Genomic DNA, 14,350 nt, shown 5'->3' with positions numbered 1-14,350 from the left:
GTTGGTGATGAGGTGGCCAACACACACCAGTATTGGCAGGTGATGTCTACTGTGTTACTATAGTTCATCACAGCTTGGCTATGGAAACCCCTCCTGTCACACTTGTGCTCCCCAGACCCCAGACTGCTTTAAATCACTTTATCCTGGTTTTGTTGTGTCTGTGAGGTGTGGAGAGACCCAGAGTTCACCTTTGTGCTGTGCATATATTGAGCGGGACCAGGTGATTCAGCAGTGGCAAGGCACCCTCAGCAGCCTGGGGTCTTGGGGCTGCCACTGGGGCCTTGGCAGAAGAATGGGGCTAACTGCCCATGACTCTTGAAGGAAAGGGAGACCCTCAGCTGACACCAATGGATTAATTTGGCTTTGTGAATCATTTTGGTTTCTTCATCGCCACAACTAACATTATGATTCTATTTGAAGTCAGCATCTCAGAGCTCCATCTTTCTCTCTCTCTCTCTCTCTCTCTCTCTCTCTCTCTCTCTCTCTCTCTCTCTCTCTCTCCCTCTCTCTCTCTCTCTCTCTCTCCTTTTAAAACCATCTTCACCATTTTTAAGTGTACAATTCAGTAGTGTTGACTACATTCACATTCCAATCTCTGAAACTTTTTCATCTTGCAAAATTGCAACTCTGTGCCCATCAACACCTCTTTCTCATCCCTCACCCCTGGCACCCACCATTCCATTCCTGTTTTTATGAATCTGACCACTCCAGGAACATCATATAAGTGGAAAGATGCAGTATTTGTATTTTTGTGTCTGGCTTATGGCTTATTTCACTCAGCATGGTATCCTCAAGGTTCATCCATGTTGCAGCCTTTTAAAGGCTGAGCAATATTCCATTGTGTGGCCAGACCACATCTTGTTTATCTGCTTGCTCATCATGAATATGTGGATTGCTTTGCCTCTCTGGCTGATGTGAATAATGCTGCTTTTAGAGTCTTCTCTGTATCCTGAAGATTAAAACAGTAGCCCACACTTAGGGTTCTTCGGGGAAGAAAACTGACGGGCACTGCAGAATGTGGGGTCTGCCTGTGATTCTCAAGTCCCTAGGTCCCCTTTAAGGAGAAACACCTTGTCTTGTCTCAGGGTCATGTGGATGCCAACATGCTGGGCAATGCTCTGACTCCACACACCCCTTTGCACCTCACCCTGGCATGTCCTAAGCAGAAGAAAGCTCACCTCATGCTCTATTACCATGGCACCTCTAAGCCTTAGAGTCTAAGGTAATAGATTCTGGCTTCTGAGTCATATTCATTCATTCATTCATTCATTCAACAAATACCCAATAAGAGCTCATTATACATCAGTTATTCTGCTAGGTATATTGGATACAGATGTAAGAATCCTTGCTGTGGAAGAAATGACCACACACACACACACACACACACACACACACACACTCACAGTGATGCACAGAGATACATCCTAGGATGGAATATGGACAAAATTATAGTTCAAAACTGACCTTGGTCTTTGTCTTTTGGGCTTTGAAGAGATGCTGAGATCCAGAATTTCTGTTCAAAGCCCCACTCTATCTCATTCTTGGCTAACATGACATTCTGTTTTAGACTCGCCCTTCCTGATACATGCCACTCTTATCTCATATCCTGTGAGACAATAGCTGGAGTGTGGCTGCAGGATTACCAAATGGTCATTCATATAAACAAAATCCATCAGCCTCGCTCCACCCTGCCATGACAGGTTAGCACAAATTGGCTCCAGGGACATTTTGTTATCAACTTGAGCTTGTGATGTTCAATGGGGAGGATTGTGGGTACCTTCAGATGAGTCCTTGCTCGGGTCGGGATGGGGACTTTGTCTTTGCACTGTGTCTGTGTCCTGCCAGAGGCTTTATGATGGGCAAACTTGTTCATACTGCCTAGTATCCATTCTCCTTATATGGGTAATAGGACCTTAATCCTTCTTTGGATACCCACCATCTTCCATTTCCACCACCATTCCAAATGCATCCAATATGTGGGCACATGGTCCACACCAGATAATTTCAATTCTTCCTGACATTTGACCATCAAGCTGAGTGGTTCAAGGTCAGAAATAGGCTCAGACTTGTTCACCATGAGGCCTGAGCCCCAAGGAGCCTACCCATTAGTTCTTACTACTGAGACCCATCCAAATGTTGACTGTTGGCTAAGGTGACCAGACGTGCCACTTTTAGCTGGACAGCCTTGATTTTTAACAATTTGTCCTGTGTCCTGCGGTGTTTTAAAAAAGTCCCGATTCCAAAAATTGGGACTTTTTTAAAACGCCGCAGGACGCGGGACAAATTGTTAAAAATTGGGACCGTCCCACCAAAAGTGGGACGTCTGGTCACCTTACTCTTGGCTCACTTTCTATTTAATGAGACATGCCCTAATTTTTCCTGTTTTCTTTAGTTAGCTCTAGTCTATGCCTGTTATTTGCAACTACAGAGTCTTAAAATCGTTGAGACTAAGTAGGTAGAAGAGGATCAACAATCCAGGAACAAAGGAAGAAGTTAAAGGACGAGGAGTAAACAATAAAGATAAAGAATAAGTTTAGGGTCAGTGAGGAACCACAGACAGAATAGGTTTAACATAAACGGTAGATAAAAACTCTGATCCAGAAAGTGGAATTATGTGAATTCACCCAACTTGAACCCTTGGAGAGCTCACATGAACAGTTTGAACAGATGGACTGGATTAAGAAGTCCTTGGATTCACCTTCTGCAGGACCTGCTTGCCTCTCCTGCACGTCGGTCCATATGAATGTGATTATCCAGTTCATGTGTCCAACTGTGAGTTCACAAAGCCCCAAGTGCCACAAGCACACGCATGGTGTGACCTCCAGGGTCCATTTTGGCTCAGAGCTCCCTCTGACCTCCTGTGCCCTCCCAGGATGAGGCAGATGGGCCGGCACAAGCCAAGTCCTGACAGACTCGCTTTCCTTCTGGGGATCAGCAATAGCTGTTTACAAGGCAACCTGATTTATAACAAATGAAGCTCATGTCCCAAGTGACCAGGATGTTCCTAGCCCTCCCTTCCAGTAAAGTGTCCAAGGTTCTGAGCCCGAACACTACCCTTCCTTTGCTGTGCTCCTGTCCACGGGCCTTCATCCCACAGCTGGGTTGGAAGCTGCCCAGGCCCCTGGACACCCTGGACAGGCCAGTGCCCCCCCTTGCCCCAAGTTACCCCCTTTCATGGAATGACCTTTGGCCTGGAGCTCTATTTCTCCATTGTTTCACCTCAGATTGCTGCTAGGCATGGAGTGCAATATTAAATATGTATTTATATTTTCATGAACTGGTGGGATTTTAAAATATAAAGTTTACAAGGAGGTTTTTGTTTTTACTTTGGGTTACATCTAGAATGGTTATCTGTTTGGAAGTAAATATTTATATATTAACAATAAATCTGAATGTTATGCTTTATCCATATTATTGTTGTTAAACTAATTAGATAGCATAAATAACCTACAGGATCACCTAATTTTTGGTCCATGTGAGGCTGGAGGAGCCAGAAATGGTGATGAAATAGGCCCAGAGCTAACTAGCTCTCTGAAGATCCAGGCTGAAGCCGAAAGTGAATGCTAGCGTCTGTCCCACAGATGAACTTCAGTGCGTGCCTGTGGCTGTGTGATGGATAATGTAACTGAAACAAAAGCTTCGTGCAACAGTCCTTAGCCTGCCTTATCCATTCCATTTCTCTTACCATAGTCCTGTATCCTGCACTTGTGTTCATTCTGTTCCACTGAGCAAGTGCCAGCCACTTCTTCTTTAAAAAAAAAAAAAAAAAAAAAAAAAAAAAAAATATATATATATATATATATATATATATATATATATATATATATATAATTGTCTTTTTACAGAGAGGAAGGGAGAGGGATAGAGAGTTAGAAACATTGATGAAAGAGAAGCATCAATCAGCTGCCTCCTGCACACTCCCTACTGGGGATGTGCCTGCAACCAAGGTATATGCCCTTGACCGAAATCGAACCTGGGACCTTTCAGTCTGCAGGCTGATCCACTGAGCCAAACTGGTTAGGGCAACCAGCCACTTCTTGGTTGGTTTCACAACCCACAGTTTGAAAAGCACTGGAGGTTACTTCCTAAATTCTGGGTTCCCATCTGTGTGCTTTCAAGTATCCCCAGGAAGACGTCACCCCATGATCACTCTGAATTCTTCTTCAATGACAAATGGGGGTGGGCTGGGGGGGGGGGGTCTCTCCATAAAGGAAAGGCTCTGTAGCCAATCACAGTCCGACAGGCACATCGGGATCATTCCCTCATCCACAGCTTCCTCCCGGACTCGTGGTGAGGGCACATTTTGCAGGAGGCTGCAGGAATCCACTGGTCTGCTGGTTACTGTACAGGCTTCCCCAGATAGTACAGTCAGATCACCCTGTGTTTAGGATAAGAGTGCACATTGGAGGAGCTGAGGGAAGGCTGTCTCTTAGCTGGGAGACAGCACGTTTGCCTGGAGCAGGTGACGTCTGAGCTGAGACCTGAAGAATGTACAGGAGGGAAGGGAAGAGCCAGTGGGTTCCTGGGTCCCCGCCATGCTCACCTCCTCGGGAGGGAGGTTAACTCCCTGGCGCGGGCATCTCCAAGCTATTTGGGACTCAGGGGCCTTGGAAATGTTCCTCTCCCTTTGGCAGTGAGGGGGCTGCATCTCCTCAGCCCTGGGAATCAGGTTCGATGCCCGGAGGTGGCCCACGGGACTCTCCAGAGTTGATGTTAGGACACCTGAGCTTGGTGGGGGTCCAGTCTAGCTCGCTGACCCCTTTTCTTGGGGAATAGGCCTGGCAAATCACCCCGGCCCCATGCACAAGCAGAGGCCACTCTGGGGACTGTCCCAGTAGAGACTCAGAGAACACTGGCCCGCACAATAAGCTCTCGAAGGGAATCCTCCTGGGCGCTGGGTGATGACACGGAGTCCACGGACAAGCTTATTCATGGCCTGTCAGCTCTCTGTCTTCTTGTCCCACATTCTGGGACGGAGCCCCTGGTGCTCTCTGGGACCCACCACAGCCCCGGTAAAGCCAGAGGCTCTGAGGCACAAAGCACTCTGTCAGGAGTCAAAGGAAAACCCACTCATTCTCAAAGAAGGAACTCCTGCTTGCAGGTCCATAAAGAGGGAAGCTATTGAAAGAAACAGGCTCTGAGTTTTGCCTCTAGGGATCCCCACCCGCCCCTCGGTGGGCTCACCTCCTCCACCAGCCTGCCAGGAAGGCCCTTCCCAGGGCTGTCCACTGCGGGCCTTGGCCTCACCCCTGACACCAGCCCCTCCTGGCCTGCCCCCTCCATCCTGTGATATGGTCAGGGTCGGTCAGGGTCAGGGTGGAGCTCCACCCGGCTGTCCTGCAGTCATTTGTTAACAGTGACAGGTGTAGTGTATCAGTAAGGAAATGGCTCATTAATCACTAGAACATTTCTCCCAAACAAGTCCATCAAAGGAGCAGAACGTGTATAAGCTGGCCCCACTGCCAGACCTCGTTCAGCTGTTCCTGGCGCTGAGCAGGTGGCCAAGGTGAGTGACATCCTCCTCGCCTAGTGACTGTTTGAAACAGCCCAGCCAACTGTGTTTATGATCGGACCCAGGACAATCAGACGACCCCACTCGTTTGCATGGAAAGCTGTTATCCACATGAGTAACAGGGCTTTTGCTCTTAAGCATGGCTCCCTGGGATATGGTGATGTCACTCTCAAAGATTCCTGCACAGCAACCTGAGGATCTTGAGAAAGGTCAACAAGACATACACAGCCTTGAAGGAAGCCAGGATAGAAGGCAAACAGCCGCAAAAGAATCTGCCTCACAAATGTGTGAATCGACCTCACGAAGGGGCAGAGGGAAATCGTGGCATTGACCTGGGTAACTCCACACAGAAGCTGTGCTCCAATTGGTAAAGCTGCTCCTCTCGGGTACAGGGCTCACCACTCTGAAGCCACTCCACCCTATAGAATTGAATGACAAAGGAAGTGGATGGCGAACAGTGGGAGCAGGGATTCCCACTCCTTGTGGGAGATTAAAGAAACAATGCAGCGGGGATAGAATGATCCTGATGATATGGAATTAGAGTTGGAAATATCAGTATGAACTCATGTTTAGCCTAATATAGGTGCAGATGGATAATTATAGAAGCATTGGTAGATGTGTATATATACCAGTACCTGGGTTAGCGTACACACATTTCTAAGCCCCTTCTGGTGAGAGAGTCCAGAAGCAATGAGCACACCTGGCACCCAGATCATGGTCTCTAACACCATCTCCAATAACAGGAGCACAGCTCCTTGGAGAAAGGGCTGATTCTAGAGCTGGGGCTAGAAATATTTAAGACTTGTCTGGAGCATCTTATAGTACTAGAAAGTAAGGAAGTGCTCAAAAGTCAAATGGTAAAAAAAATGAATAATAATGTATTATTATTGGTGAATTAGTGGTGATAAATCCATCTTACTAATGTAGGAGATGAGCAGCTCAACACAGGGAGTGTCTGATACAGAGGAAGCTACAGTGAATGAGGTCCCCGCCTTTCAGTTCTGCATGGATCTGGAACACAAGGGGCCATAAAAATCAACTTTCTGCAACTGAAGACCATACAAATTGTTGCTTTATACATTATTTTCTATTTAGTTATTCTTAGCACCAGAGAATAAGTAAAATGGACTAAGTCAGGAGACTCCCTAGGAATCCTATAGGTTAGCCAGTGATTCCCTCAATTAAGGAGCCAGTTCACAGATTCACAGACCTATTGATCTGGATCACCAAGTGGTCATCAGGACTGGGGCTGGAGAAAGGGTCAGAAGGAAGCAGCCAACAGGGAGGGGAACCCAATGGAATATACATAAATGGAAGTGCCCCAGAGTCCCCAGCCTCATTTTGAGTCTATGCTTCAGCTGAGAATCTGCTTCTCCGTCTCAAATGTCCAAAGCATCTGATAGAAATAAAGCACCGCAATATCCAGGAGATAGCTGAGGCCATTGGCTTGGGGAGAGGCCGTGAGAGCTGGGCTGAATTCTGAGCTCATCCTAAACAGGTCATTAATTTACTCAACAAATATTTATTGATCAGACTATTTAGAGAACGGGGTCTTTGGAACTCCCCCCATGTATGTGTTTTATCATTCTTTGCTTTCTTCTTTCTTTTTTTTTCTTTTTTTTTTTTCTGGCTCAAAACCATGGCAAAAGCCCTTGAAAAGAAAAAGTACTTTAAGTGGGCAGTTGACTCAAGAGTTGGGATGACTGGAGGTGCCAGCTATAAGAGAATGTCCAATTCCTGGCATCTGTGGAAGGGATACAGGGCACTGGAGGAAGTTGACAGCCAAGAGGGGAGGAACGGGCTCAGAGGCTCGAGGGTCACACCCCAGAGGCCCTGAATTAGATAAAGCAGACTTTCCTATAGTAGAGTATAGTAGAGTTCCATAGTCATTTCAGAGTCCAGCCTCAGAGCACATGCTGCTTCATTTCCCAGCACTCCTGTGTCCTTTCTCAGCTGCTCCTCATGATCCCGGGATGTGGCAGCCTCTCAGGTTTCCTCTCCTGGCCCCTCTGTGACTCAACCCTGTTGATTTATTGGTCCCTCTCCACCCTTCATCACTTAGCAGCAGGATCTGCAATACTACTCTGGGTTAGGAACCCCAACAACCAAACTTTGTTAATGTTTTGCCTTAAATTCAAATGGCCTGTGATTAACATTCAGTGGGTACAATTCCTGGACTTGGTGACATCTGTCTGGGTTGCTCGGGAGCCTATTGTGTTCCCTCAATTCTCTTGTCCAGAGTCCACAGAGGTGGGGTTGTAGGAGAGGTGACCCTGGATATCAGAGGCCGAACTTGGTATTTCCAGACTGTAAGGAAATGGAGTCTATGACGCTTGCAGGAAATACAGGCACGTAAAGCAATGTACAGCTGGGACATCTGGCTGTATAAAACTAAAAATAACACCCCATAAAATGTATTTTATTCACTTATTTTGACAACTGAAACACTCTTTCCATTACTCATGACTCTGTAAGTCTCGCTGGTACGAAAGTCCTGACATTTTATATATGCTTCAGGCTTAACAACATCTTGGTCACACACATTCCCCGCCCGCCTTGCTCCTCACTGCTCCCCAGTGGTCTAGCTTCTGACTCCTGCACTCAGGGGAAAGCCTCTGCTAAAGGGCCCTTCTCCCCTCCTTTGTTTATTGCAATCCCGTTTCTCTCTTAAACCCCTTCCCAAGGCCATTTCCAGGCTCTTGTGCACAAAGATTCTGCCATCTTGTCTACCATTTTCTACCCTTCCTTTTCTTGATCATTTATCCAGTTTGGGTCAGTGCTCCATATTCGCAGGAAGTCATACCAGGTATTGTCTCCCATTCTACTCCAAGATGTATCTTTCTTCTGGATACTTGCATATCCATTGGAATTGAACACGTGGATGTTGTTCTTTTAGCTCTTTAACCCAATGACATATACTTCCCACTCCTCTTCGTGCATTTGGCCGCAGGACCATATCTTAGACTTGTCACTAGAGTGTCTGCACTCCTCCAATTCCTCTACCCTGGGAGCTCTCTGGCCCACAATAGCACATCATCCCAACTCTCTTTTTCTCTAACTTCCTTTCCTGTCATTGACTCAGTAACACTTCCCAAAAGTTGATCCATTGGTCCTCTCTCAATCTTAGGTTCCCAGCACACACACTGACATCCTTGCTTCTTTCTCCTAATGCACAGAAGATGAGTTGTTGCCTGAAAGAATTACCCTTGACCTACATTCTATATCTCATTCCTTTTATTTTATTAGGAGTTTTGCATCCCTCATTCATACTCTCTACATCCTGGGTTTATAATTTCAACTATTAACTCTTTTCATTTAGCATTCAAGACCCTACCAATTATAATATTGAGATAGTTATACAGGTGCTCAATAAAAGGTCTTGTGATCAAAATGACAATGCTATAAATGTTTCCATGCCTCTGTGATGTGTCATTAATAGCTATATCTCCTAAACAAGTTACTTAACCATTCCATATTTCTGAAAATAACAATTCTTGGAGTCATAGTGAGATTAAACGAGGAACTGGTTTTAATATGCTCAAAACAATACTGACATCAAAGAAGTGTATTTGTTATCATTATTATTTCAAGGATATGAATTTTAGTGACAATCAGAATTAGAGATTTTGTGGACCAGATATTTGCAAATTAAAAGTCCATGTGTGAAAATGTCAAGAACTTAAAAATTAGATTTTTGAGGTAAATTCCTTTAATAGTCCTATTACCCTTTGATCTAGACTTAGTATGAATACTTTTATTAAAAATCATATAACTTATATTTTACTAGTAAACTGTAACAAAGAGCCATGGATGAGAACTGTCTGTCTTTAAATAGACAAGAAGCAACTTGCACATCAGAATGATATGAGCTTTAGAACACATTCTTTTAAAAGAAAAAAATAATAAATGGATACACATAGTGTTTGGATAAATAAAAATGAATAAGTAAGGTAATTACATAAGCCTTATACACCCATTAAAAAAAGAGAGGAAACAAAAAGAAGTAATATTTAGAGGGAGCTGACACCTTGGCTTGTCACTCATTTTCCTATGTTTCTACCCTAAAATAACCTGAAAACAAAAGAAAGAGAGGAAACAACTACTTTTGAAATGCTGTGGCTAGTCCAATTCTAGTCTCTGTTTTCAGCAGGCTTAATTTAAAACTCAACCACACAGTAGAGAACAGTCTCGTTGTAAATAAAACCCTGTAATTTGAAAACATAAATGGAAACAAACACTCACCAATGAGTGAATGTCTCATTTAGAAGAAAGCATTCAGTGCAGACTACCCAAAATACCTATCCTGCATACCAGGGCAAAGTTTTATGTATATATTTAACTCAACTGTGTGACCAGTGATGTTGACTTTCTTAGGAAGCAGACTGTTCAAGGCCATCAGCAGTAGACACTAAGGCGTCTGCAGACAGTGCTGACAGTCACCACACCATCCTCCCATGCTCCAGCACTCGAGGGATGTTAGGCAGCAAAGACACACCAGGAGCTGGACCTGCAAAAGCTGGAGTGGAGTAGCCACTAAAAATCAGACTAGGCAACCAGAACGCCTGGGACTGCACCAACCTCTTTCATGCTGATGGCTAATCTTGGGCAAATTATTATTATTAATATTTTAAATATATATTTTATTAATTTTTTTTACAGAGAGGAAGGGAGAGGGATAGAGAGCTTGAAACATTGATGAGAGAGAAACATCAATCACCTGCCTCCTGCACAGCCCCTATTGGGGATGTGCCCGTAACCAAGGTACATGCTCGTGACCAGGAATCAAACCTGGGACCTTTCAGTCTGCAAGCTGACGCTCTATCCACTGAGCCAAATCGGTTTTGGTTTGGGCAAATTATTTAAACTCTGTGTGTATGGGTTTCCTAACCTTTAAATTAGTGATGATGATGAAGAAGAAGAAGAAGGTAAAAGTAATGATGATCAAGAAGATGATGACAGTCATGATTGTGATGATGGTGATGGTGGTGGTGATGGTGATGGTGATAATACCTACTTGGTGAATTGAGGTGAGAAGTACATGAGTTAATGTAGGTAGCATAATTTATGTAAGTGTTAGCTATTATTGTTTCAGAATATGTCCAAATAATTACACCGTTTTAAAATTTGTTGTTGTTTAAAGTAAAAAATATCTGTCAGTATAAGAAAGTCAAGATTGATAAGGAACTGTTTTTGGATGGCCCTGCCTTTTATCAAATTTATAAGCCTAATTTACATAAATGCCATTAAAACAAAAAACTATGGTAATACAGATCTTAATTCCATTTAAAACCACATATTTCACACCTCAAAAACAAGGATCACCAAAGAATTTTGTTATTCTTTTTACTAACATGATTTTACACATAAGTTTCTTATAGTAAGTACAAAATTGTGGTTCAAATTAAGCCTTTATTTAATCCCAAATCCAAAATTGTACAAATCTGGTGAATATTTTACAAGAGAAATAATTTTTAATCTTGGTATAATTAATCTATTCTTTTACTGTGTGAGAGCTTTATATAAGTTTTAAGATTTTTAGAAACTAAAAAAATACCTGCACTTGATAATATTTATATTAACTATCAAAATATCTATGTGCAAGATAGCCATATATTGCAAATTAATAGGGAATTGTTAAATGTATTATTTTTCCAATTTTAATGTTTTCCCCTAATTTTCTAACATTTCTATTAATTAAATATGCATTTTCTTAAGTAGTTTCTCAACAAAATATTTATAGTTGTTCATAGTGATAGGTAATGCACTTGTTTTACTTCAAGTGTGTTATGACACCACTTGTTTGCACAACATGTTTTTGCAAAATGTGAAGATTTTCTTAAAACACTACTTATTGGAAAGTCATTGGTTGGGGAGTGGTAGAGTCTATGAAAAAAATTATGTTGGAAAATTTATGTTACCACAAAACCAATGGAAATCCTATAGATAAGTTGTTTAAATCATGACAGCTGAAGTAGAACAAAAATACAGCATATTAAATAAAATGACAATAATAATTAACATATATTAAAGCAGTAACCATTTATACAGATGTTAATTTCCATTTAACATTGATACTAAATGGTCCAGCTAAAGTGATTATGATGATGATGATGACAGTGAAGAGAAGGAAGGGAGGAAGGTGGTTACTATTGGAAAGAGAAAACCTCCCTTGGACTTTTTCTCAGAAATTCACAAACAGCCGAGACTGGTTTGGCTCAGTGGATAGAGCGTTGGCTTGGGGACTGAAGGATCCCGGGTTCGATTCCAGTCAAGGGCATGTACCTTGGTTGCGGGCACATCCCCAGTAGGGGGTGTGCAAGAGGCAGCTGATCGATGATTCTCTCTCCTAGATGTTTCTAACTCTCTATCCCTCTCTCTTCCTCTCTGTATAAAATCAATAAAATATATTAAAAAAAAAAAAAAGAAATTCACAAACACTTCCTTAATTTTATCCCAAATGTTCAAACTGTACTTAAATCTTTATTGCCCCATGGCTGTTTTATAAGTTTGAATGAACTACATTTTTTGAAGGTATTTACTCCACACTTTTGAAGAAAGTGTGAATGGACTGATCTTTCTTTGAAGGAATTGTCTCCCTCCTGGCAGGGGTGCAGAAAACCATTGTAGTTCTTTCTGAAGTTCCAGCTTTAGTCATGAAAGACATGGACTTTCACTGCTTTCTCAGTAAGTTTGAATTGTGAATTTTTCTCCAAATTTAAACCCATTGGGCCCTATAGGGTCTTCTTCAGATAACCCCAGACCCAGGCAGTTGTCTGGAGAGAGAGAGGGAGGGAGAGAGAGAGAGAGAGAGAGAGAGAGAGAGAGAGACAGACAGACTAGAAAAATCAAAGCTAATTGTGGTTAGACTGAATAAATAGACCTTTCAAATGTTCTCTGACCAAGTTTCTGTATCTAAGGATTCTCATAATACAAAATAGTGCTGGCGAAGGAAGAACCATCTCCCCCAAAGCCCACTGGCAAAGAGTGCCATCCCAGTTGCTTTAAAGGAAGTGGAATGCCAAGATCACTGTGATGACCACCAGTGGAGCCAAGTGCTGGTGGCCAAAGCTTGAAACTCAACTTGTTGCCAAGAAAAGAGTTACAGCCTTCGAAGCTGGCCAGACAGAGAAGGTCTTGGTGGCAATGGCTCTCTGAGGGAGGTAGATTGATGTGGCTTGAAATCCAAGGCCAGTGAGACCATTTCCAGACCTTAGCACCTGGGGCAGCAAGCTCTGGGCCAGCACGTACCTGATCTCCGTGCCCTGGAGAAAGTTAGCAATACATGGCCTGACTTCCAGCCTTCACCCAAAGCAGTCAGGACCTCAGAAAGGGAGGTACTAGCCATCTGAGTGAAATATACATTTGCTGTTTCTCTCGTCCACTTTATAAACATCTTAAACAAAGGCCAAATTTGTGAGGATTTAAATAGCCACAATTAATAAGATTTATGATTCTATAAATGCTCATCTTTATCTGTAGGTTTAATGTCATCTCAAGAGTTTTTTATTTATTTTAATTAAGAGCTTAGGCAGAAGAAAGAAGCATCCATCTGAGTCATGAAATCATAAGTGTATTTCACCCTGGTGTTGGAGAACATTGCTCCTCCTTTGCTGCAGGCTAGCTATCAAACCAGGTCCTGTAGATCCCATGCTGCAAGCTCTGCCCAAGGAAAATACTACTGGGTTTACCCCAACAGCATGTGTGAGTTGTGACCCTGACCTGCTACAAGGGTGCCCAGTTCTGTGGGCTTCTCATTTATAAAAATATCATGTTGAAGGCCCTGGCCACTGTGGCTCAGTTGGTTGGGTATTGCCCAGTGCACCAAAGGATCGCTGGTTCTATTCCTGGTCAGAGCATATACCCAGGTTTCAGGCTCACTCAACAGTAGGGCATGCAGAAAGCAGCTGATTAATATATCATTCTCACATCTATGTTTCTCTCTATCCATCTCTTTCTTCCTCTCTCTCTAATTATAAAATAAAAAAATCTGTAAAAAATATATCATGTTGAAGGATGGAACAAACATTCACTGAGCTCTGTCCTGTGCCAGGCACTGTGCTACATGTTTTACATTTATGTTTTTTGTTTTTTTAAATAATTGTCCAATGTCAAGCTAAGAATATACGCTTTCTACTGAAAGCTTTAGGTAGACCAAGATTCTTCACACAAGAGTTTTAACAATACCAAGACTCTGGCTGCAGCTCCCAGGAAATAGCTGGATGTTAAGCACTTGCTACAGGCTAGGCACATGCAATCCTCAAAGAGAGCTACCATCTCCATTTGACAGATGAAGAAACTGAGAAGCGTGGGGAATTGTTTGAGGTCACACAGGAAGAAAAGGCAAAGCCAGGGCTCTAAACTGGACCTTGTGACTTCACAGCCCTTCATGATGACCATTGTAAGGTTGGATGGGTGAAGACATTTTCCTTCCTGTTTTCTTTGAGCTGTCTAGCCAGCCCTGTCCAACACTAAACTCCATTCCACCTCCAAACAAAACAAAACAAAATGGAATTCTTCCCTGCAGCCCTTCTCACCAGGTGGTCTCTTGAACTCCCTTTCCACCTTGACTTCTCCTCATCTCTGTGCTGTTTTTCATTAATAAGAAATGTATGAGCACCTCTTGGACATAAAGCCATTCTGTGTCCACAATTCACTGTAATGCCACTTGTCTTAAGCACTCGGCTGGCCTGAGTCATTGGACATTTCTAGGGAGATGCTCACTACCCTTCTCTCTGTCTTCTAAGAGAAATCAGAAGAAAAATATACTTTAGCTCTACCTGGTTTGGCTCAGTGAATAGAGTGTCAGCCTATGGACTGAAGAGTTCCGGGCTCGATTTC

This window comes from Pipistrellus kuhlii, unplaced genomic scaffold (assembly GCF_014108245.1).
Source record: "Pipistrellus kuhlii isolate mPipKuh1 unplaced genomic scaffold, mPipKuh1.p scaffold_m20_p_7, whole genome shotgun sequence".
NCBI lineage: Eukaryota > Metazoa > Chordata > Mammalia > Chiroptera > Vespertilionidae > Pipistrellus > Pipistrellus kuhlii.
Note: the sequence above shows the minus strand (reverse complement) of the source record.